The 23,756-nt window shown below is 31.2% G+C and overlaps 26 non-coding genes across 26 annotated transcripts; all 26 read right to left on the reverse strand.

Annotated features, from left to right (window-relative positions):
* Window positions 1-148: 148 nt before the first annotated feature.
* Window positions 149-364, reverse strand: LOC148539407 (small nucleolar RNA U3). Its single transcript, XR_015870525.1, has one exon. It is a non-coding gene; the product is annotated as a small nucleolar RNA U3 (small nucleolar RNA).
* A 703-nt stretch (window positions 365-1,067) lies between these two features.
* On the reverse strand, window positions 1,068-1,283 carry LOC148539408 (small nucleolar RNA U3). Its single transcript, XR_015870805.1, has one exon. It is a non-coding gene; the product is annotated as a small nucleolar RNA U3 (small nucleolar RNA).
* A 703-nt stretch (window positions 1,284-1,986) lies between these two features.
* Window positions 1,987-2,202, reverse strand: LOC148539409 (small nucleolar RNA U3). Its single transcript, XR_015870782.1, has one exon. It is a non-coding gene; the product is annotated as a small nucleolar RNA U3 (small nucleolar RNA).
* A 703-nt stretch (window positions 2,203-2,905) lies between these two features.
* Window positions 2,906-3,121, reverse strand: LOC148539410 (small nucleolar RNA U3). Its single transcript, XR_015870798.1, has one exon. It is a non-coding gene; the product is annotated as a small nucleolar RNA U3 (small nucleolar RNA).
* Window positions 3,122-3,819: 698 nt separating this feature from the next.
* On the reverse strand, window positions 3,820-4,035 carry LOC148539411 (small nucleolar RNA U3). The gene has a single exon (XR_015870620.1). It is a non-coding gene; the product is annotated as a small nucleolar RNA U3 (small nucleolar RNA).
* A 703-nt stretch (window positions 4,036-4,738) lies between these two features.
* Window positions 4,739-4,954, reverse strand: LOC148539412 (small nucleolar RNA U3). Its single transcript, XR_015870737.1, has one exon. It is a non-coding gene; the product is annotated as a small nucleolar RNA U3 (small nucleolar RNA).
* Window positions 4,955-5,657: 703 nt separating this feature from the next.
* On the reverse strand, window positions 5,658-5,873 carry LOC148539413 (small nucleolar RNA U3). Its single transcript, XR_015870852.1, has one exon. It is a non-coding gene; the product is annotated as a small nucleolar RNA U3 (small nucleolar RNA).
* Window positions 5,874-6,576: 703 nt separating this feature from the next.
* On the reverse strand, window positions 6,577-6,792 carry LOC148539414 (small nucleolar RNA U3). The gene has a single exon (XR_015870916.1). It is a non-coding gene; the product is annotated as a small nucleolar RNA U3 (small nucleolar RNA).
* A 703-nt stretch (window positions 6,793-7,495) lies between these two features.
* LOC148539415 (small nucleolar RNA U3) lies at window positions 7,496-7,711 on the reverse strand. The gene has a single exon (XR_015870746.1). It is a non-coding gene; the product is annotated as a small nucleolar RNA U3 (small nucleolar RNA).
* Window positions 7,712-8,414: 703 nt separating this feature from the next.
* Window positions 8,415-8,630, reverse strand: LOC148539416 (small nucleolar RNA U3). The gene has a single exon (XR_015870814.1). It is a non-coding gene; the product is annotated as a small nucleolar RNA U3 (small nucleolar RNA).
* A 698-nt stretch (window positions 8,631-9,328) lies between these two features.
* LOC148539417 (small nucleolar RNA U3) lies at window positions 9,329-9,544 on the reverse strand. The gene has a single exon (XR_015870542.1). It is a non-coding gene; the product is annotated as a small nucleolar RNA U3 (small nucleolar RNA).
* Window positions 9,545-10,247: 703 nt separating this feature from the next.
* On the reverse strand, window positions 10,248-10,463 carry LOC148539418 (small nucleolar RNA U3). Its single transcript, XR_015870902.1, has one exon. It is a non-coding gene; the product is annotated as a small nucleolar RNA U3 (small nucleolar RNA).
* A 703-nt stretch (window positions 10,464-11,166) lies between these two features.
* LOC148539419 (small nucleolar RNA U3) lies at window positions 11,167-11,382 on the reverse strand. Its single transcript, XR_015871043.1, has one exon. It is a non-coding gene; the product is annotated as a small nucleolar RNA U3 (small nucleolar RNA).
* Window positions 11,383-12,085: 703 nt separating this feature from the next.
* On the reverse strand, window positions 12,086-12,301 carry LOC148539420 (small nucleolar RNA U3). The gene has a single exon (XR_015870784.1). It is a non-coding gene; the product is annotated as a small nucleolar RNA U3 (small nucleolar RNA).
* Window positions 12,302-13,004: 703 nt separating this feature from the next.
* Window positions 13,005-13,220, reverse strand: LOC148539421 (small nucleolar RNA U3). The gene has a single exon (XR_015870870.1). It is a non-coding gene; the product is annotated as a small nucleolar RNA U3 (small nucleolar RNA).
* Window positions 13,221-13,918: 698 nt separating this feature from the next.
* Window positions 13,919-14,134, reverse strand: LOC148539422 (small nucleolar RNA U3). The gene has a single exon (XR_015870544.1). It is a non-coding gene; the product is annotated as a small nucleolar RNA U3 (small nucleolar RNA).
* A 703-nt stretch (window positions 14,135-14,837) lies between these two features.
* LOC148539423 (small nucleolar RNA U3) lies at window positions 14,838-15,053 on the reverse strand. Its single transcript, XR_015870904.1, has one exon. It is a non-coding gene; the product is annotated as a small nucleolar RNA U3 (small nucleolar RNA).
* A 703-nt stretch (window positions 15,054-15,756) lies between these two features.
* LOC148539424 (small nucleolar RNA U3) lies at window positions 15,757-15,972 on the reverse strand. Its single transcript, XR_015870993.1, has one exon. It is a non-coding gene; the product is annotated as a small nucleolar RNA U3 (small nucleolar RNA).
* A 703-nt stretch (window positions 15,973-16,675) lies between these two features.
* Window positions 16,676-16,891, reverse strand: LOC148539425 (small nucleolar RNA U3). Its single transcript, XR_015870622.1, has one exon. It is a non-coding gene; the product is annotated as a small nucleolar RNA U3 (small nucleolar RNA).
* A 703-nt stretch (window positions 16,892-17,594) lies between these two features.
* Window positions 17,595-17,810, reverse strand: LOC148539426 (small nucleolar RNA U3). The gene has a single exon (XR_015871040.1). It is a non-coding gene; the product is annotated as a small nucleolar RNA U3 (small nucleolar RNA).
* A 703-nt stretch (window positions 17,811-18,513) lies between these two features.
* On the reverse strand, window positions 18,514-18,729 carry LOC148539427 (small nucleolar RNA U3). The gene has a single exon (XR_015870624.1). It is a non-coding gene; the product is annotated as a small nucleolar RNA U3 (small nucleolar RNA).
* Window positions 18,730-19,431: 702 nt separating this feature from the next.
* LOC148539428 (small nucleolar RNA U3) lies at window positions 19,432-19,647 on the reverse strand. The gene has a single exon (XR_015871047.1). It is a non-coding gene; the product is annotated as a small nucleolar RNA U3 (small nucleolar RNA).
* Window positions 19,648-20,345: 698 nt separating this feature from the next.
* On the reverse strand, window positions 20,346-20,561 carry LOC148539429 (small nucleolar RNA U3). Its single transcript, XR_015870627.1, has one exon. It is a non-coding gene; the product is annotated as a small nucleolar RNA U3 (small nucleolar RNA).
* A 703-nt stretch (window positions 20,562-21,264) lies between these two features.
* On the reverse strand, window positions 21,265-21,480 carry LOC148539430 (small nucleolar RNA U3). Its single transcript, XR_015870978.1, has one exon. It is a non-coding gene; the product is annotated as a small nucleolar RNA U3 (small nucleolar RNA).
* Window positions 21,481-22,183: 703 nt separating this feature from the next.
* Window positions 22,184-22,399, reverse strand: LOC148539431 (small nucleolar RNA U3). The gene has a single exon (XR_015870918.1). It is a non-coding gene; the product is annotated as a small nucleolar RNA U3 (small nucleolar RNA).
* Window positions 22,400-23,102: 703 nt separating this feature from the next.
* LOC148539432 (small nucleolar RNA U3) lies at window positions 23,103-23,318 on the reverse strand. The gene has a single exon (XR_015871049.1). It is a non-coding gene; the product is annotated as a small nucleolar RNA U3 (small nucleolar RNA).
* Window positions 23,319-23,756: the final 438 nt, after the last annotated feature.

Raw genomic sequence — 23,756 nt, forward strand, 5'->3', positions numbered from 1 at the left:
GTCTTTAATGGAGAGCATTCTAAAAACACAATGTAAGGAAATCAACACATTTATTTCCCAAGTACATTAAAGTGCACCTAATTTTGACAAAAGCTCTGTTTTAGATAACAAACAAGTAATCTATTATTGATATTAAAGAAAGTAATCAACCACTCTGAATGAGCTCTCTTCCACCACTTCTTCTAGTTGAAGAAGAGGCACAGTCATCAAAAGCAAACAACATCTGTATGAAACAGAGTTGCCAACTTCCTTCATGCTGAGAAGAAAGCCCTAAAACTCATCATGGTGGTTGGTGAGTTTGGACACTTACAAACACATTTCTCCCATCATAGCCTATAGAAATGATCCCTGAAAGTATAGTCTTAACAATTCTTTTGATGATGATTTAGCTGGACCACATGAATTACTCTTTTAAGGAATGGTGACTTTTTTGTCCCATTCATGGAACTGGATAAAGGTTTTGTCAACAATAGTACTTTTCCAATTACCTGAACTTCTAGACAAATCTCATGAGTCGAATATAAATATAACATGGGTTTCTCTGCAAATTGAGATTTTTAAAACAGTATTGGTCAAAGGATTGACATTTTTACAGGCATTATGTTTTGTGGCCCAAAATACAATTGAATATATTGAAGATTTAGCATTGAAACACTTGATGCACTATTATTTCAATCTAAAATCTAATTGTAAACTAAATCTATCCTTTCTAAGATTGCAAAAAAAAATAAGCAGTGGCTTGTAAACGTAAAGCTTGAATAACATGAATTTTAGCTTTGCAAAACACTCTATGCACAGTAAAACAATATACTACAATAAGATAATTCTATGTTAAAACCCTTATTTGTATAACACTTAAGCCCTCATAAACCTATATAATTCTTCAAAAAATAAAAGATTATTTTTAGACAGATATTTGTTCTTTACTGGAGAGCATTCTAAAAACACAATGTAAGAAAATCAACACATGCATTTCCCAAGTACATTTAAGTGCACCTAATTTTGACAAAACCTCTGTTTTAGAGAACAAACAAGTAATCTATTATTGATTTTAAAGAAAGTAATCAACCACTCTGAATGAGCTCTCTTCCACCACTTCTTCTAGTTGAAGAAGAGGCACAGTCATCAAAAGCAAACAACATCTGTATGAAACAGAGTTGCCAACAGCCTTCATGCTGAGAAGAAAGCCCTAAAACTCATCATGGTGGTTGGTGAGTTTGGACACTTTCAAACACATTTCTCCCATCATTGCCTATAGAAATGATCCCTGAAAGAATAGTCTTAACAATTCTTTTGATGATGATTTAGCTGGACCACATGAATTACTCTTTTAAGTAATGGTGACTTTTTTGTCCCATTCATGGAACTGGATAAAGATTTTGTCAACAATAGTACTTTTCCAATTACCTGATCTTCTAGACAAATCTCATGAGTCGAATATAAATATGACATGGGTTTCTCTGCAAACTGAGATTTTTAAAACAGTATTGGTCAAAGGATTGACATTTTTACAGGCATTATGTTTTCTGTCCAAAAATACAATTGAATATATTGAAGATTTAGCATTGAAACACTTGATGCACTATTATTTCAATCTAAAATCTAATTGTAAATTAAATCTATCCTTTCTAAGATTGCAAAAAAAATTAAGCAGTGGCTTGTAAATGTAAAGCTTGAATAACATGAATTTTAGCTTTGCAAAACACTCTATGCACAGTAAAACAATAAACTACAATAAGATAATTCTATGTTAAAACCCTTATTTCTATAACACTTTAGCCCTCATAAAACTATATAATTCTTAAAAAAATAAAAGATTATTTTTAGACATATATTTGGTCTTTAATGGAGAGCATTCTAAAAACACAATGTAAGGAAATCAACACATGCATTTCACAAGTAGATTTAAGTGCACCTAATTGTGACAAAAGCTCTGTTTTAGAGAACAAACAAGTAATCTATTATTGATATTAAAGAAAGTAATCAACCACTCTGAATGAGCTCTCTTCCACCACTTCTTCTAGTTGAAGAAGAGGCACAGTCATCAAAAGCAAACAACATCTGTATGAAACAGAGTTGCCAACTGCCTTCATGCTGAGAAGAAAGCCCTAAAACTCATCATGGTGGTTGGTGAGTTTGGACACTTTCAAAAACATTTCTCCCATCATTGCCTATAGAAATGATCCCTGAAAGTATAGTCTTAACAATTCTTTTAATGATGATTTAGCTGGACCACATGAAAAACTCTTTTAAGTAATGGTGACTTTTTTGTCCCATTCATGGAACTGGATAAAGATTTTGTCAACAATAGTACTTTTCCAATTACCTGATCTTCTAGACAAATCTCATGAGTCGAATATAAATATGACATGGGTTTCTCTGCAAACTGAGATTTTTAAAACAGTATTGGTCAAAGGATTTACATTTTTACAGGCATTATGTTTTGTGGCCAAAAATACAATTGAATATATTGAAGATTTAGCATTGAAACACTTGATGCACTATTATTTCAATCTAAAATCTAATTGTAAATTAAATCTATCCTTTCTAAGATTGCAAAAAAAATTAAGCAGTGGCTTGTAAATGTAAAGCTTGAATAACATGAATTTTAGCTTTACAAAACACTCTATGCACAGTAAAACAATATACTACAATAAGATAATTCTATGTTAAAACCCTTATTTTTATAACACTTTAGCCCTCATTAACCTATATAATTCTTCAAAAAATAAAAGATTATTTTTAGACAGATATTTGTTCTTTACTGGAGAGCATTCTAAAAACACAATGTAAGAAAATCAACACATGCATTTCCCAAGTACATTTAAGTGCACCTAATTTTGACAAAAGCTCTGTTTTAGAGAACAAACAAGTAATCTATTATTGATTTTAAAGAAAGTAATCAACCACTCTGAATGAGCTCTCTTCCACCACTTCTTCTAGTTGAAGAAGAGGCACAGTCATCAAAAGCAAACAACATCTGTATGAAACAGAGTTGCTAACTGCCTTCATGCTGAGAAGAAAGCCCTAAAACTCATCATGGTGGTTGGTGAGTTTGGACACTTTCAAACACATTTCTCCCATCATTGCCTATAGAAATGATCTCTGAAAGTATAGTCTTAACAATTCTTTTGATGATGATTTAGCTGGACCACATGAATTACTTTTTTAAGTAATGGTGACTTTTTTGTCCCATTCATGGAACTGGATAAAGATTTTGTCAACAATAGTACTTTTCCAATTACCTGATCTTCTAGACAAATCTCATGAGTCGAATATAAATATGACATGGGTTTCTCTGCAAACTGAGATTTTTAAAACAGTATTGGTCAAAGGATTGACATTTTTACAGGCATTATGTTTTGTGGCCCAAAATACAATTGAATATATTGAAGATTTAGCATTGAAACACTTGATGCACTATTATTTCAATCTAAAATCTAATTGTAAATTAAATCTATCCTTTCTAAGATTGCAAAAAAAATTAAGCAGTGGCCTGTAAATGTAAAGCTTGAATAACATGAATTTTAGCTTTGCAAAACACTCTATGCACAGTAAAACAATAAACTACAATAAGATAATTCTATGTTAAAACCCTTATTTCTATAACACTTTAGCCCTCATAAAACTATATAATTCTTAAAAAAATAAAAGATTATTTTTAGACATATATTTGGTCTTTAATGGAGAGCATTCTAAAAACACAATGTAAGGAAATCAACACATGCATTTCCCAAGTACATTAAAGTGCACCTAATTTTGACAAAAGCTCGGTTTTAGAGAACAAACAAGTAATCTATTATTGATATTAAAGAATCAACCACTCTGAATGAGCTCTCTTCCACCACTTCTTCTAGTTGAAGAAGAGGCACAGTCATCAAAAGCAAACAACATCTGTATGAAACAGAGTTGCCAACTGCCTTCATGCTGAGAAGAAAGCCCTAAAACTCATCATGGTGGTTGGTGAGTTTGGACACTTTCAAACACATTTCTCCCATCATTGCCTATAGAAATGATCCCTGAAAGTATAGTCTTAACAATTCTTTTGATGATGATTTAGCTGGACCACATGAATTACTCTATTAAGTAATGGTGACTTTTTTTTTCCCATTCATGGAACTGGATAAAGATTTTGTCAACAATAGTACTTTTCCAATTACCTGATCTTCTAGACAAATCTCATGAGTCGAATATAAATATGACATGGGTTTCTCTGCAAACTGAGATTTTTAAAACAGTATTGGTCAAAGGATTGACATTTTTACAGGCATTATGTTTTGTGGCCCAAAATACAATTGAATATATTGAAGATTTAGCATTAAAACACTTGATGCACTATTATTTCAATCTAAAATCTAATTGTAAATTAAATCTATCCTTTCTAAGATTGCAAAAAAATTAAGCAGTGGCCTGTAAATGTAAAGCTTGAATAACATGAATTTTAGCTTTGCAAAACACTCTATGCACAGTAAATCAATAAACTACAATAAGATAATTCTATGTTAAAACCCTTATTTCTATAACACTTTAGCCCTCATAAAACTATATAATTCTTCAAAAAATAAAAGATTATTTTTAGACATATATTTGGTCTTTAATGGAGAGCATTCTAAAAACACAATGTAAGGAAATCAACACAATTATTTCCCAAGTACATTAAAGTGCACATAATTTTGACAAAAGCTCTGTTTTAGATAACAAACAAGTAATCTATTATTGATATTAAAGAAAGTAATCAACCACTCTGAATGAGCTCTCTTCCACCACTTCTTCTAGTTGAAGAAGAGGCACAGTCATCAAAAGCAAACAACATCTGTATGAAACAGAGTTGCCAACTTCCTTCATGCTGAGAAGAAAGCCCTAAAACTCATCATGGTGGTTGGTGAGTTTGGACACTTACAAACACATTGCTCCCATCATAGCCTATAGAAATGATCCCTGAAAGTATAGTCTTAACAATTCTTTTGATGATGATTTAGCTGGACCACATGAATTACTCTTTTAAGGAATGGTGACTTTTTTGTCCCATTCATGGAACTGGATAAAGGTTTTGTCAACAATAGTACTTTTCCAATTACCTGAACTTCTAGACAAATCTCATGAGTCGAATATAAATATAACATGGGTTTCTCTGCAAATTGAGATTTTTAAAACAGTATTGGTCAAAGGATTGACATTTTTACAGGCATTATGTTTTGTGGCCCAAAATACAATTGAATATATTGAAGATTTAGCATTGAAACACTTGATGCACTATTATTTCAATCTAAAATCTAATTGTAAACTAAATCTATCCTTTCTAAGATTGCAAAAAAAAATAAGCAGTGGCTTGTAAACGTAAAGCTTGAATAACATGAATTTTAGCTTTGCAAAACACTCTATGCACAGTAAAACAATAAACTACAATAAGATAATTCTATGTTAAAACCCTTATTTCTATAACACTTTAGCCCTCATAAAACTATATAATTCTTAAAAAAATAAAAGATTATTTTTAGACATATATTTGGTCTTTAATGGAGAGCATTCTAAAAACACAATGTAAGGAAATCAACACATGCATTTCACAAGTAGATTTAAGTGCACCTAATTGTGACAAAAGCTCTGTTTTAGAGAACAAACAAGTAATCTATTATTGATATTAAAGAAAGTAATCAACCACTCTGAATGAGCTCTCTTCCACCACTTCTTCTAGTTGAAGAAGAGGCACAGTCATCAAAAGCAAACAACATCTGTATGAAACAGAGTTGCCAACTGCCTTCATGCTGAGAAGAAAGCCCTAAAACTCATCATGGTGGTTGGTAAGTTTGGACACTTTCAAACACATTTCTCCCATCATTGCCTATAGAAATGATCTCTGAAAGTATAGTCTTAACAATTCTTTTGATGATGATTTAGCTGGACCACATGAATTACTCTTTTAAGTAATGGTGACTTTTTTGTCCCATTCATGGAACTGGATAAAGATTTTGTCAACAATAGTACTTTTCCAATTACCTGATCTTCTAGACAAATCTCATGAGTCAAATATAAATATGACATGGGTTTCTCTGCAAACTGAGATTTTTAAAACAGTATTGGTCAAAGGATTGACATTTTTACAGGCATTATGTTTTGTGGCCCAAAATACAATTGAATATATTGAAGATTTAGCATTGAAACACTTGATGCACTATTATTTCAATCTAAAATCTAATTGTAAATTAAATCTATCCTTTCTAAGATTGCAAAAAAAATTAAGCAGTGGCCTGTAAATGTAAAGCTTGAATAACATGAATTTTAGCTTTGCAAAACACTCTATGCACAGTAAAACAATAAACTACAATAAGATAATTCTATGTTAAAACCCTTATTTCTATAACACTTTAGCCCTCATAAAACTATATAATTCTTAAAAAAATAAAAGATTATTTTTAGACATATATTTGGTCTTTAATGGAGAGCATTCTAAAAACACAATGTAAGGAAATCAACCCATGCATTTCCCAAGTACATTTAAGTGCACCTAATTTTGACAAAAGCTCTGTTTTAGAGAACAAACAAGTAATCTATTATTGATATTAAAGAAAGTAATCAACCACTCTGAATGAGCTCTCTTCCACCACTTCTTCTAGTTGAAGAAGAGGCACAGTCATCAAAAGCAAACAACATCTGTATGAAACAGAGTTGCCAACTGCCTTCATGCTGAGAAGAAAGCCCTAAAACTCATCATGGTGGTTGGTAAGTTTGGACACTTTCAAACACATTTCTCCCATCATTACCTATAAAAATGATCCCTAAAAGTATAGTCTTAACAATTCTTTTGATGATGATTTAGCTGGACCACATGAATTACTCTTTTAAGTAATGGTGACTTTTTTGTCCCATTCATGGAACTGGATAAAGATTTTGTCAACAATAGTACTTTTCCAATTACCTGATCTTCTAGACAAATCTCATGAGTCGAATATAAATATGACATGGGTTTCTCTGCAAACTGAGATTTTTAAAACAGTATTGGTCAAAGGATTGACATTTTTACAGGCATTATGTTTTCTGTCCAAAAATACAATTGAATATATTGAAGATTTAGCATTGAAACACTTGATGCACTATTATTTCAATCAAAAATCTAATTGTAAATTAAATCTATCCTTTCTAAGATTGCAAAAAAAATTAAGCAGTGGCTTGTAAATGTAAAGCTTGAATAACATGAATTTTAGCTTTGCAAAACACTCTATGCACAGTAAAACAATAAACTACAATAAGATAATTCTATGTTAAAACCCTTATTTCTATAACACTTTAGCCCTCATAAAACTATATAATTCTTAAAAAAATAAAAGATTATTTTTAGACATATATTTGGTCTTTAATGGAGAGCATTCTAAAAACACAATGTAAGGAAATCAACACATGCATTTCACAAGTAGATTTAAGTGCACCTAATTTTGACAAAAGCTCTGTTTTAGAGAACAAACAAGTAATCTATTATTGATATTAAAGAAAGTAATCAACCACTCTGAATGAGCTCTCTTCCACCACTTCTTCTAGTTGAAGAAGAGGCACAGTCATCAAAAGCAAACAACATCTGTATGAAACAGAGTTGCCAACTGCCTTCATGCTGAGAAGAAAGCCCTAAAACTCATCATGGTGGTTGGTGAGTTTGGACACTTTCAAAATCATTTCTCCCATCATTGCCTATAGAAATGATCCCTGAAAGTATAGTCTTAACAATTCTTTTAATGATGATTTAGCTGGACCACATGAAAAACTCTTTTAAGTAATGGTGACTTTTTTGTCCCATTCATGGAACTGGATAAAGATTTTGTCAACAATAGTACTTTTCCAATTACCTGATCTTCTAGACAAATCTCATGAGTCGAATATAAATATGACATGGGTTTCTCTGCAAACTGAGATTTTTAAAACAGTATTGGTCAAAGGATTGACATTTTTACAGGCATTATGTTTTGTGGCCAAAAATACAATTGAATATATTGAAGATTTAGCATTGAAACACTTGATGCACTATTATTTCAATCTAAAATCTAATTGTAAATTAAATCTATCCTTTCTAAGATTGCAAAAAAAATTAAGCAGTGGCTTGTAAATGTAAAGCTTGAATAACATGAATTTTAGCTTTACAAAACACTCTATGCACAGTAAAACAATATACTACAATAAGATAATTCTATGTTAAAACCCTTATTTTTATAACACTTTAGCCCTCATTAACCTATATAATTCTTCAAAAAATAAAAGATTATTTTTAGACAGATATTTGTTCTTTACTGGAGAGCATTCTAAAAACACAATGTAAGAAAATCAACACATGCATTTCCCAAGTACATTTAAGTGCACCTAATTTTGACAAAAGCTCTGTTTTAGAGAACAAACAAGTAATCTATTATTGATTTTAAAGAAAGTAATCAACCACTCTGAATGAGCTCTCTTCCACCACTTCTTCTAGTTGAAGAAGAGGCACAGTCATCAAAAGCAAACAACATCTGTATGAAACAGAGTTGCCAACTGCCTTCATGCTGAGAAGAAAGCCCTAAAACTCATCATGGTGGTTGGTGAGTTTGGACACTTTCAAACACATTTCTCCCATCATTGCCTATAGAAATGATCTCTGAAAGTATAGTCTTAACAATTCTTTTGATGATGATTTAGCTGGACCACATGAATTACTCTATTAAGTAATGGTGACTTTTTTTTCCCATTCATGGAACTGGATAAAGATTTTGTCAACAATAGTACTTTTCCAATTACCTGATCTTCTAGACAAATCTCATGAGTCGAATATAAATATAACATGGGTTTCTCTGCAAACTGAGATTTTTAAAACAGTATTGGTCAAAGGATTGACATTTTTACAGGCATTATGTTTTGTGGCCCAAAATACAATTGAATATATTGAAGATTTAGCATTGAAACACTTGATGCACTATTATTTCAATCTAAAATCTAATTGTAAACTAAATCTATCCTTTCTAAGATTACAAAAAAAAATAAGCAGTGGCTTGTAAACGTAAAGCTTGAATAACATGAATTTTAGCTTTGCAAAACACTCTATGCACAGTAAAACAATATACTACAATAAGATAATTCTATGTTAAAACCCTTATATGTATAACACTTTAGCCCTGATAAAACTATATAATTCTTCAAAAAATAAAAGATTATTTTTAGACATATATTTGGTCTTTAATGGAGAGCATTCTAAAAACACAATGTAAGGAAATCAACCCATGCATTTCCCAAGTACATTAAAGTGCACCTAATTTTGACAAAAGCTCTGTTTTAGAGAACAAACAAGTAATCTATTATTGATATTAAAGAATCAACCACTCTGAATGAGCTCTCTTCCACCACTTCTTCTAGTTGAAGAAGAGGCACAGTCATCAAAAGCAAACAACATCTGTATGAAACAGAGTTGCCAACTGCCTTCATGCTGAGAAGAAAGCCCTAAAACTCATCATGGTGGTTGGTGAGTTTGGACACTTTCAAACACATTTCTCCCATCATTGCCTATAGAAATGATCCCTGAAAGAATAGTCTTAACAATTCTTTTGATGATGATTTAGCTGGACCACATGAATTACTCTATTAAGTAATGGTGACTTTTTTTTCCCATTCATGGAACTGGATAAAGATTTTGTCAACAATAGTACTTTTCCAATTACCTGATCTTCTAGACAAATCTCATGAGTCGAATATAAATATGACATGGGTTTCTCTGCAAACTGAGATTTTTAAAACAGTATTGGTCAAAGGATTGACATTTTTACAGGCATTATGTTTTGTGGCCCAAAATACAATTGAATATATTGAAGATTTAGAATTAAAACACTTGATGCACTATTATTTCAATCTAAAATCTAATTGTAAATTAAATCTATCCTTTCTAAGATTGCAAAAAAAATTAAGCAGTGGCCTGTAAATGTAAAGCTTGAATAACATGAATTTTAGCTTTGCAAAACACTCTATGCACAGTAAAACAATAAACTACAATAAGATAATTCTATGTTAAAACCCTTATTTCTATAACACTTTAGCCCTCATAAAACTATATAATTCTTCAAAAAATAAAAGATTATTTTTAGACATATATTTGGTCTTTAATGGAGAGCATTCTAAAAACACAATGTAAGGAAATCAACACATGCATTTCCCAAGTACATTAAAGTGCACCTAATTTTGACAAAAGCTCTGTTTTAGAGAACAAACAAGTAATCTATTATTGATATTAAAGAAAGTAATCAACCACTCTGAATGAGCTCTCTTCCAGCACTTCTTCTAGTTGAAGAAGAGACACAGTCATCAAAAGCAAACAACATCTGTATGAAACAGAGTTGCCAACTGCCTTCATGCTGAGAAGAAAGCCCTAAAACTCATCATGGTGGTTGGTGAGTTTGGACACTTTCAAACACATTTCTCCCATCATTGCCTATAGAAATGATCCCTGAAAGTATAGTCTTAACAATTCTTTTGATGATGATTTAGCTGGACCACATGAATTACTCTATTAAGTAATGGTGACTTTTTTTTCCCATTCATGGAACTGGATAAAGATTTTGTCAACAATAGTACTTTTCCAATTACCTGATCTTCTAGACAAATCTCATGAGTCGAATATAAATATGACATGGGTTTCTCTGCAAACTGAGATTTTTAAAACATTATTGGTCAAATGATTTACATTTTTACAGGCATTATGTTTTGTGGCCAAAAATACAATTGAATATATTGAAGATTTAGCATTGAAACACTTGATGCACTATTTTTTCAATCTAAAATCTAATTGTAAATTAAATCTATCCTTTCTAAGATTGCAAAAAAAATTAAGCAGTGGCTTGTAAATGTAAAGCTTGAATAACATGAATTTTAGCTTTGCAAAACACTCTATGCACAGTATAACAATAAACTACAATTAGATAATTCTATGTTAAAACCCTTATTTCTATAACACTTTAGCCCTCATAAAACTATATAATTCTTAAAAAAATAAAAGATTATTTTTAGACATATATTTGGTCTTTAATGGACAGCATTCTAAAAACACAATGTAAGGAAATCAACACATGCATTTCCCAAGTACATTTAAGTGCACCTAATTTTGACAAAAGCTCTGATTTAGAGAACAAACAAGTAATCTATTATTGATTTTATAGAAAAGAATCAACCACTCTGAATGAGCTCTCTTCCACCACTTCTTCTAGTTGAAGTAGAGGCACAGTCATCAAAATCAAACAACATCTGTATGAAACAGAGTTGCCAACTTCCTTCATGCTGAGAAGAAAGCCCTAAAACTCATCATGGTGGTTGGTGAGTTTGGACACTTTCAAACACATTTCTCCCATCATTACCTATAAAAATGATCCCTAAAAGTATAGTCTTAACAATTCTTTTGATGATGATTTAGCTGGACCACATGAATTACTCTTTTAAGTAATGGTGACTTTTTTGTCCCATTCATGGAACTGGATAAAGATTTTGTCAACAATAGTACTTTTCCAATTACCTGATCTTCTAGACAAATCTCATGAGTCGAATATAAATATGACATGGGTTTCTCTGCAAACTGAGATTTTTAAAACAGTATTGGTCAAAGGATTGACATTTTTACAGGCATTATGTTTTCTGTCCAAAAATACAATTGAATATATTGAAGATTTAGCATTGAAACACTTGATGCACTATTATTTCAATCAAAAATCTAATTGTAAATTAAATCTATCCTTTCTAAGATTGCAAAAAAAATTAAGCAGTGGCTTGTAAATGTAAAGCTTGAATAACATGAATTTTAGCTTTGCAAAACACTCTATGCACAGTAAAACAATAAACTACAATAAGATAATTCTATGTTAAAACCCTTATTTCTATAACACTTTAGCCCTCATAAAACTATATAATTCTTAAAAAAATAAAAGATTATTTTTAGACATATATTTGGTCTTTAATGGAGAGCATTCTAAAAACACAATGTAAGGAAATCAACACATGCATTTCACAAGTAGATTTAAGTGCACCTAATTTTGACAAAAGCTCTGTTTTAGAGAACAAACAAGTAATCTATTATTGATATTAAAGAAAGTAATCAACCACTCTGAATGAGCTCTCTTCCACCACTTCTTCTAGTTGAAGAAGAGGCACAGTCATCAAAAGCAAACAACATCTGTATGAAACAGAGTTGCCAACTGCCTTCATGCTGAGAAGAAAGCCCTAAAACTCATCATGGTGGTTGGTGAGTTTGGACACTTTCAAAAACATTTCTCCCATCATTGCCTATAGAAATGATCCCTGAAAGTATAGTCTTAACAATTCTTTTAATGATGATTTAGCTGGACCACATGAAAAACTCTTTTAAGTAATGGTGACTTTTTTGTCCCATTCATGGAACTGGATAAAGATTTTGTCAACAATAGTACTTTTCCAATTACCTGATCTTCTAGACAAATCTCATGAGTCGAATATAAATATGACATGGGTTTCTCTGCAAACTGAGATTTTTAAAACAGTATTGGTCAAAGGATTGACATTTTTACAGGCATTATGTTTTGTGGCCAAAAATACAATTGAATATATTGAAGATTTAGCATTGAAACACTTGATGCACTATTATTTCAATCTAAAATCTAATTGTAAATTAAATCTATCCTTTCTAAGATTGCAAAAAAAATTAAGCAGTGGCTTGTAAATGTAAAGCTTGAATAACATGAATTTTAGCTTTACAAAACACTCTATGCACAGTAAAACAATATACTACAATAAGATAATTCTATGTTAAAACCCTTATTTTTATAACACTTTAGCCCTCATTAACCTATATAATTCTTCAAAAAATAAAAGATTATTTTTAGACAGATATTTGTTCTTTACTGGAGAGCATTCTAAAAACACAATGTAAGAAAATCAACACATGCATTTCCCAAGTACATTTAAGTGCACCTAATTTTGACAAAAGCTCTGTTTTAGAGAACAAACAAGTAATCTATTATTGATTTTAAAGAAAGTAATCAACCACTCTGAATGAGCTCTCTTCCACCACTTCTTCTAGTTGAAAAAGAGGCACAGTCATCAAAAGCAAACAACATCTGTATGAAACAGAGTTGCCAACTGCCTTCATGCTGAGAAGAAAGCCCTAAAACTCATCATGGTGGTTGGTGAGTTTGGACACTTTCAAACACATTTCTCCCATCATTGCCTATAGAAATGATCTCTGAAAGTATAGTCTTAACAATTCTTTTGATGATGATTTAGCTGGACCACATGAATTACTCTATTAAGTAATGGTGACTTTTTTTTCCCATTCATGGAACTGGATAAAGATTTTGTCAACAATAGTACTTTTCCAATTACCTGATCTTCTAGACAAATCTCATGAGTCGAATATAAATATAACATGGGTTTCTCTGCAAACTGAGATTTTTAAAACAGTATTGGTCAAAGGATTGACATTTTTACAGGCATTATGTTTTGTGGCCCAAAATACAATTGAATATATTGAAGATTTAGCATTGAAACACTTGATGCACTATTATTTCAATCTAAAATCTAATTGTAAACTAAATCTATCCTTTCTAAGATTACAAAAAAAAATAAGCAGTGGCTTGTAAACGTAAAGCTTGAATAACATGAATTTTAGCTTTGCAAAACACTCTATGCACAGTAAAACAATATACTACAATAAGATAATTCTATGTTAAAACCCTTATATGTATAACACTTTAGCCCTGATAAAACTATATAATTCTTCAAAAAATAAAAGATTATTTTTAGACATATATTTGGTCTTTAATGGAGAGCATTCTAAAAACACAATGTAAGGAAATCAACCCATGCATTTCCCAAGTACATTAAAGTGCACCTAATTTTGACAAAAGCTCTGTTTTAGAGAACAAACAAGTAATCTATTATTGATATTAAAGAATCAACCACTCTGAATGAGCTCTCTTCCACCACTTCTTCTAGTTGAAGAAGAGGCACAGTCATCAAAAGCAAACAACATCTGTATGAAACAGAGTTGCCAACTGCCTTCATGCTGAGAAGAAAGCCCTAAAACTCATCATGGTGGTTGGTGAGTTTGGACACTTTCAAACACATTTCTCCCATCATTGCCTATAGAAATGATCCCTGAAAGAATAGTCTTAACAATTCTTTTGATGATGATTTAGCTGGACCACATGAATTACTCTATTAAGTAATGGTGACTTTTTTTTCCCATTCATGGAACTGGATAAAGATTTTGTCAACAATAGTACTTTTCCAATTACCTGATCTTCTAGACAAATCTCATGAGTCGAATATAAATATGACATGGGTTTCTCTGCAAACTGAGATTTTTAAAACAGTATTGGTCAAAGGATTGACATTTTTACAGGCATTATGTTTTGTGGCCCAAAATACAATTGAATATATTGAAGATTTAGAATTAAAACACTTGATGCACTATTATTTCAATCTAAAATCTAATTGTAAATTAAATCTATCCTTTCTAAGATTGCAAAAAAAATTAAGCAGTGGCCTGTAAATGTAAAGCTTGAATAACATGAATTTTAGCTTTGCAAAACACTCTATGCACAGTAAAACAATAAACTACAATAAGATAATTCTATGTTAAAACCCTTATTTCTATAACACTTTAGCCCTCATAAAACTATATAATTCTTCAAAAAATAAAAGATTATTTTTAGACATATATTTGGTCTTTAATGGAGAGCATTCTAAAAACACAATGTAAGGAAATCAACACATGCATTTCCCAAGTACATTAAAGTGCACCTAATTTTGACAAAAGCTCTGTTTTAGAGAACAAACAAGTAATCTATTATTGATATTAAAGAAAGTAATCAACCACTCTGAATGAGCTCTCTTCCAGCACTTCTTCTAGTTGAAGAAGAGACACAGTCATCAAAAGCAAACAACATCTGTATGAAACAGAGTTGCCAACTGCCTTCATGCTGAGAAGAAAGCCCTAAAACTCATCATGGTGGTTGGTGAGTTTGGACACTTTCAAACACATTTCTCCCATCATTGCCTATAGAAATGATCCCTGAAAGTATAGTCTTAACAATTCTTTTGATGATGATTTAGCTGGACCACATGAATTACTCTATTAAGTAATGGTGACTTTTTTTTCCCATTCATGGAACTGGATAAAGATTTTGTCAACAATAGTACTTTTCCAATTACCTGATCTTCTAGACAAATCTCATGAGTCGAATATAAATATGACATGGGTTTCTCTGCAAACTGAGATTTTTAAAACATTATTGGTCAAAGGATTTACATTTTTACAGGCATTATGTTTTGTGGCCAAAAATACAATTGAATATATTGAAGATTTAGCATTGAAACACTTGATGCACTATTTTTTCAATCTAAAATCTAATTGTAAATTAAATCTATCCTTTCTAAGATTGCAAAAAAAATTAAGCAGTGGCTTGTAAATGTAAAGCTTGAATAACATGAATTTTAGCTTTGCAAAACACTCTATGCACAGTATAACAATAAACTACAATTAGATAATTCTATGTTAAAACCCTTATTTCTATAACACTTTAGCCCTCATAAAACTATATAATTCTTAAAAAAATAAAAGATTATTTTTAGACATATATTTGGTCTTTAATGGACAGCATTCTAAAAACACAATGTAAGGAAATCAACACATGCATTTCCCAAGTACATTTAAGTGCACCTAATTTTGACAAAAGCTCTGATTTAGAGAACAAACAAGTAATCTATTATTGATTTTATAGAAAAGAATCAACCACTCTGAATGAGCTCTCTTCCACCACTTCTTCTAGTTGAAGTAGAGGCACAGTCATCAAAATCAAACAACATCTGTATGAAACAGAGTTGCCAACTTCCTTCATGCTGAGAAGAAAGCCCTAAAACTCATCATGGTGGTTGGTGAGTTTGGACACTTTCAAACACATTTCTCCCATCATAGCCTATAGAAATGATCCCTGAAAGTATAGTCTTAACAATTCTTTTGATGATGATTTAGCTGGACCACATGAATTACTCTTTTAAGGAATGGTGACTTTTTTGTCCCATTCATGGAACTGGATAAAGGTTTTGTCAACAATAGTACTTTTCCAATTACCTGATCTTCTAGACAAATCTCATGAGTCGAATATAAATATAACATGGGTTTCTCTGCAAACTGAGATTTTTAAAACAGTATTGGTCAAAGGATTGACATTTTTACAGGCATTATGTTTTGTGGCCCAAAATACAATTGAATATATTGAAGATTTAGCATTGAAACACTTGATGCACTATTATTTCAATCTAAAATCTAATTGTAAACTAAATCTATCCTTTCTAAGATTGCAAAAAAAAATAAGCAGTGGCTTGTAAACATAAAGCTTGAATAACATGAATTTTAGCTTTGCAAAACAATCTATGCACAGTAAAACAATATACTACAATAAGATAATTCTATGTTAAAACCCTTATTTGTATAACACTTTAGCCCTCATAAAACTATATAATTCTTCAAAAAATAAAAGATTATTTTTAGACATATATTTGGTCTTTAATGGAGAGCATTCTAAAAACACAATGTAAGGAAATCAACACATGCATTTCCCAAGTACATTAAAGTGCACCTAATTTTGACAAAAGCTCTGTTTTAGAGAACAAACAAGTAATCTATTATTGATATTAAAGAAAGTAATCAACCACTCTGAATGAGCTCTCTTCCACCACTTCTTCTAGTTGAAGAAGAGGCACAGTCATCAAAAGCAAACAACATCTGTATGAAACAGAGTTGCCAACTGCCTTCATGCTGAGAAGAAAGCCCTAAAACTCATCATGGTGGTTGGTGAGTTTGGACACTTTCAAACACATTTCTCCCATCATTGCCTATAGAAATGATCCCTGAAAGTATAGTCTTAACAATTCTTTTGATGATGATTTAGCTGGACCACATGAATTACTCTATTAAGTAATGGTGACTTTTTTGTCCCATTCATGGAACTGGATAAAGGTTTTGTCAACAATAGTACTTTTCCAATTACCTGATCTTCTAGACAAATCTCATTAGTCGAATATAAATATGACATGGGTTTCTCTGCAAACTGAGATTTTTAAAACAGTATTGGTCAAAGGATTGACATTATTACAGGCATTATGTTTTGTGGCCAAAAATACAATTGAATATATTGAAGATTTAGCATTGAAACACTTGATGCACTATTTTTTCAATCTAAAATCTAATTGTAAATTAAATCTATCCTTTCTAAGATTGCAAAAAAAATTAAGCAGTGGCTTGTAAATGTAAAGCTTGAATAACATGAATTTTAGCTTTGCAAAACACTCTATGCACAGTATAACAATAAACTACAATTAGATAATTCTATGTTAAAACCCTTATTTCTATAACACTTTAGCCCTCATAAAACTATATAATTCTTAAAAAAATAAAAGATTATTTTTAGACATATATTTGGTCTTTAATGGAGAGCATTCTAAAAACACAATGTAAGGAAATCAACACATGCATTTCCCAAGTACATTTAAGTGCACCTAATTTTGATAAAAGCTCTGATTTAGAGAACAAACAAGTAATCTATTATTGATTTTATAGAAAAGAATCAACCACTCTGAATGAGCTTTCTTCCACCACTTCTTCTAGTTGAAGTAGAGGCACAGTCATCAAAATCAAACAACATCTGTATGAAACAGAGTTGCCAACTTCCTTCATGCTGAGAAGAAAGCCCTAAAACTCATCATGGTGGTTGGTGAGTTTGGACACTTTCAAACACATTTCTCCCATCATAGCCTATGGAAATGATCCCTGAAAGTATAGTCTTAACAATTCTTTTGATGATGATTTAGCTGGACCACATGAATTACTCTTTTAAGGAATGGTGACTTTTTTGTCCCATTCATGGAACTGGATAAAGGTTTTGTCAACAATAGTACTTTTCCAATTACATGAACTTCTAGACAAATCTCATGAGTCGAATATAAATATAACATGGGTTTCTCTGCAAACTGAGATTTTTAAAACAGTATTGGTCAAAGGATTGACATTTTTACAGGCATTATGTTTTGTGGCCCAAAATACAATTGAATATATTGAAGATTTAGCATTGAAACACTTGATGCACTATTATTTCAATCTAAAATCTAATTGTAAACTAAATCTATCCTTTCTAAGATTACAAAAAAAAATAAGCAGTGGCTTGTAAACGTAAAGCTTGAATAACATGAATTTTAGCTTTGCAAAACACTCTATGCACAGTAAAACAATATACTACAATAAGATAATTCTATGTTAAAACCCTTATTTGTATAACACTTTAGCCCTGATAAAACTATATAATTCTTCAAAAAATAAAAGATTATTTTTAGACATATATTTGGTCTTTAATGGAGAGCATTCTAAAAACACAATGTAAGGAAATCAACACATGCATTTCCCAAGTACATTAAAGTGCACCTAATTTTGACAAAAGCTCTGTTTTAGAGAACAAACAAGTAATCTATTATTGATATTAAAGAAAGTAATCAACCACTCTGAATGAGCTCTCTTCCACCACTTCTTCTAGTTGAAGAAGAGGCACAGTCATCAAAAGCAAACAACATCTGTATGAAACAGAGTTGCCAACTGCCTTCATGCTGAGAAGAAAGCCCTAAAACTCATCATGGTGGTTGGTGAGTTTGGACACTTTCAAACACATTTCTCCCATCATTGCCTATAGAAATGATCCCTGAAAGTATAGTCTTAACAATTCTTTTGATGATGATTTAGCTGGACCACATGAATTACTCTATTAAGTAATGGTGACTTTTTTTTCCCATTCATGGAACTGGATAAAGATTTTGTCAACAATAGTACTTTTCCAATTACCTGATCTTCTAGACAAATCTCATTAGTCGAATATAAATATGACATGGGTTTCTCTGCAAACTGAGATTTTTAAAACAGTATTGGTCAAAGGATTGACATTATTACAGGCATTATGTTTTGTGGCCAAAAATACAATTGAATATATTGAAGATTTAGCATTGAAACACTTGATGCACTATTTTTTCAATCTAAAATCTAATTGTAAATTAAATCTATCCTTCTAAGATTGCAAAAAAAATTAAGCAGTGGCTTGTAAATGTAAAGCTTGAATAACATGAATTTTAGCTTTGCAAAACACTCTATGCACAGTATAACAATAAACTACAATTAGATAATTCTATGTTAAAACCCTTATTTCTATAACACTTTAGCCCTCATAAAACTATATAATTCTTCAAAAAATAAAAGATTATTTTTAGACATATATTTGGTCTTTAATGGAGAGCATTCTAAAAACACAATGTAAGGAAATCAACACATGCATTTCCCAAGTACATTTAAGTGCACCTAATTTTGATAAAAGCTCTGATTTAGAGAACAAACAAGTAATCTATTATTGATTTTATAGAAAAGAATCAACCACTCTGAATGAGCTCTCTTCCACCACTTCTTCTAGTTGAAGTAGAGGCACAGTCATCAAAATCAAACAACATCTGTATGAAACAGAGTTGCCAACTTCCTTCATGCTGAGAAGAAAGCCCTAAAACTCATCATGGTGGTTGGTGAGTTTGGACACTTTCAAACACATTTCTCCCATCATAGCCTATGGAAATGATCCCTGAAAGTATAGTCTTAACAATTCTTTTGATGATGATTTAGCTGGACCACATGAATTACTCTTTTAAGGAATGGTGACTTTTTTGTCCCATTCATGGAACTGGATAAAGGTTTTGTCAACAATAGTACTTTTCCAATTACCTGAACTTCTAGACAAATCTCATGAGTCGAATATAAATATAACATGGGTTTCTCTGCAAACTGAGATTTTTAAAACAGTATTGGTCAAAGGATTGACATTTTTACAGGCATTATGTTTTGTGGCCCAAAATACAATTGAATATATTGAAGATTTAGCATTGAAACACTTGATGCACTATTATTTCAATCTAAAATCTAATTGTAAACTAAATCTATCCTTTCTAAGATTACAAAAAAAAATAAGCAGTGGCTTGTAAACGTAAAGCTTGAATAACATGAATTTTAGCTTTGCAAAACACTCTATGCACAGTAAAACAATATACTACAATAAGATAATTCTATGTTAAAACCCTTATTTGTATAACACTTTAGCCCTGATAAAACTATATAATTCTTAAAAAAATAAAAGATTATTTTTAGACATATATTTGGTCTTTAATGGAGAGCATTCTAAAAACACATTGTAAGGAAATCAACACATGCATTTCCCAAGTACATTAAAGTGCACCTAATTTTGACAAAAGCTCTGTTTTAGAGAACAAACAAGTAATCTATTATTGATATTAAAGAATCAACCACTCTGAATGAGCTCTCTTCCACCACTTCTTCTAGTTGAAGAAGAGGCACAGTCATCAAAAGCAAACAACATCTGTATGAAACAGAGTTGCCAACTGCCTTCATGCTGAGAAGAAAGCCCTAAAACTCATCATGGTGGTTGGTGAGTTTGGACACTTTCAAACACATTTCTCCCATCATTGCCTATAGAAATGATCCCTGAAAGTATAGTCTTAACAATTCTTTTGATGATGATTTAGCTGGACCACATGAATTACTCTATTAAGTAATGGTGACTTTTTTTTCCCATTCATGGAACTGGATAAAGATTTTGTCAACAATAGTACTTTTCCAATTACCTGATCTTCTAGACAAATCTCATGAGTCGAATATAAATATGACATGGGTTTCTCTGCAAACTGAGATTTTTAAAACAGTATTGGTCAAAGGATTGACATTTTTACAGGCATTATGTTTTGTGGCCCAAAATACAATTGAATATATTGAAGATTTAGCATTAAAACACTTGATGCACTATTATTTCAATCTAAAATCTAATTGTAAATTAAATCTATCCTTTCTAAGATTGCAAAAAAAATTAAGCAGTGGCCTGTAAATGTAAAGCTTGAATAACATGAATTTTAGCTTTGCAAAACACTCTATGCACAGTAAAACAATAAACTACAATAAGATAATTCTATGTTAAAACCCTTATTTCTATAACACTTTAGCCCTCATAAAACTATATAATTCTTCAAAAAATAAAAGATTATTTTTAGACAGATATTTGTTCTTTACTGGAGAGCATTCTAAAAACACAATGTAAGAAAATCAACACATGCATTTCCCAAGTACATTTAAGTGCACCTAATTTTGACAAAACCTCTGTTTTAGAGAACAAACAAGTAATCTATTATTGATTTTAAAGAAAGTAATCAACCACTCTGAATGAGCTCTCTTCCACCACTTTTTCTAGTTGAAGAAGAGGCACAGTCATCAAAAGCAAACAACATCTGTATGAAACAGAGTTGCCAACAGCCTTCATGCTGAGAAGAAAGCCCTAAAACTCATCATGGTGGTTGGTGAGTTTGGACACTTTCAAACACATTTCTCCCATCATTGCCTATAGAAATGATCCCTGAAAGTATAGTCTTAACAATTCTTTTGATGATGATTTAGCTGGACCACATGAATTACTCTTTTAAGTAATGGTGACTTTTTTGTCCCATTCATGGAACTGGATAAAGATTTTGTCAACAATAGTACTTTTCCAATTACCTGATCTTCTAGACAAATCTCATGAGTCGAATATAAATATGACATGGGTTTCTCTGCAAACTGAGATTTTTAAAACAGTATTGGTCAAAGGATTGACATTTTTACAGGCATTATGTTTTGTGGCCCAAAATACAATTGAATATATTGAAGATTTAGCATTGAAACACTTGATGCACTATTATTTCAATCTAAAATCTAATTGTAAATTAAATCTATCCTTTCTAAGATTGCAAAAAAAATTAAGCAGTGGCCTGTAAATGTAAAGCTTGAATAACATGAATTTTAGCTTTGCAAAACACTCTATGCACAGTAAAACAATAAACTACAATAAGATAATTCTATGTTAAAACCCTTATTTCTATAACACTTTAGCCCTCATAAAACTATATAATTCTTAAAAAAATAAAAGATTATTTTTAGACATATATTTGGTCTTTAATGGAGAGCATTCTAAAAACACAATGTAAGGAAATCAACCCATGCATTTCCCAAGTACATTTAAGTGCACCTAATTTTGACAAAAGCTCTGTTTTAGAGAACAAACAAGTAATCTATTATTGATATTAAAGAAAGTAATCAACCACTCTGAATGAGCTCTCTTCCACCACTTCTTCTAGTTGAAGAAGAGGCACAGTCATCAAAAGCAAACAACATCTGTATGAAACAGAGTTGCCAACTGCCTTCATGCTGAGAAGAAAGCCCTAAAACTCATCATGGTGGTTGGTAAGTTTGGACACTTTCAAACACATTTCTCCCATCATTACCTATAAAAATGATCCCTAAAAGTATAGTCTTAACAATTCTTTTGATGATGATTTAGCTGGACCACATGAATTACTCTTTTAAGTAATGGTGACTTTTTTTTCCCATTCATGGAACTGGATAAAGATTTTGTCAACAATAGTACTTTTCCAATTACCTGATCTTCTAGACAAATCTCATGAGTCGAATATAAATATGACATGGGTTTCTCTGCAAACTGAGATTTTTAAAACAGTATTGGTCAAAGGATTGACATTTTTACAGGCATTATGTTTTCTGTCCAAAAATACAATTGAATATATTGAAGATTTAGCATTGAAACACTTGATGCACTATTATTTCAATCTAAAATCTAATTGTAAATTAAATCTATCCTTTCTAAGATTGCAAAAAAAATTAAGCAGTGGCTTGTAAATGTAAAGCTTGAATAACATGAATTTTAGCTTTGCAAAACACTCTATGCACAGTAAAACAATATACTACAATAAGATAATTCTATGTTAAAACCCTTATTTTTATAACACTTTAGCCCTCAATAACCTATATAATTCTTCAAAAAATAAAAGATTATTTTTAGACAGATATTTGTTCTTTACTGGAGAGCATTCTAAAAACACAATGTAAGAAAATCAACACATGCATTTCCCAAGAACATTTAAGTGCACCTAATTTTGATAAAAGCTCTGATTTAGAGAACAAACAAGTAATCTATTATTGATTTTATAGAAAAGAATCAACCACTCTGAATGAGCTCTCTTCCACCACTTCTTCTAGTTGAAGTAGAGGCACAGTCATCAAAATCAAACAACATCTGTATGAAACAGAGTTGCCAACTTCCTTCATGCTGAGAAGAAAGCCCTAAAACTCATCATGGTGGTTGGTGAGTTTGGACACTTTCAAACACATTTCTCCCATCATAGCCTATGGAAATGATCCCTGAAAGTATAGTCTTAACAATTCTTTTGATGATGATTTAGCTGGACCACATGAATTACTCTTTTAAGGAATGGTGACTTTTTTGTCCCATTCATGGAACTGGATAAAGGTTTTGTCAACAATAGTACTTTTCCAATTACCTGAACTTCTAGACAAATCTCATGAGTCGAATATAAATATAACATGGGTTTCTCTGCAAACTGAGATTTTTAAAACAGTATTGGTCAAAGGATTGACATTTTTACAGGCATTATGTTTTGTGGCCCAAAATACAATTGAATATATTGAAGATTTAGCATTGAAACACTTGATGCACTATTATTTCAATCTAAAATCTAATTGTAAACTAAATCTATCCTTTCTAAGATTACAAAAAAAAATAAGCAGTGGCTTGTAAACGTAAAGCTTGAATAACATGAATTTTAGCTTTGCAAAACACTCTATGCACAGTAAA

The sequence above is a fragment of the Taudactylus pleione genome, unplaced genomic scaffold (assembly GCF_031769625.1).
Source record: "Taudactylus pleione unplaced genomic scaffold, aTauple2 ptg000026l, whole genome shotgun sequence".
In the NCBI taxonomy this organism is placed as follows: Eukaryota; Metazoa; Chordata; class Amphibia; order Anura; family Myobatrachidae; genus Taudactylus; species Taudactylus pleione.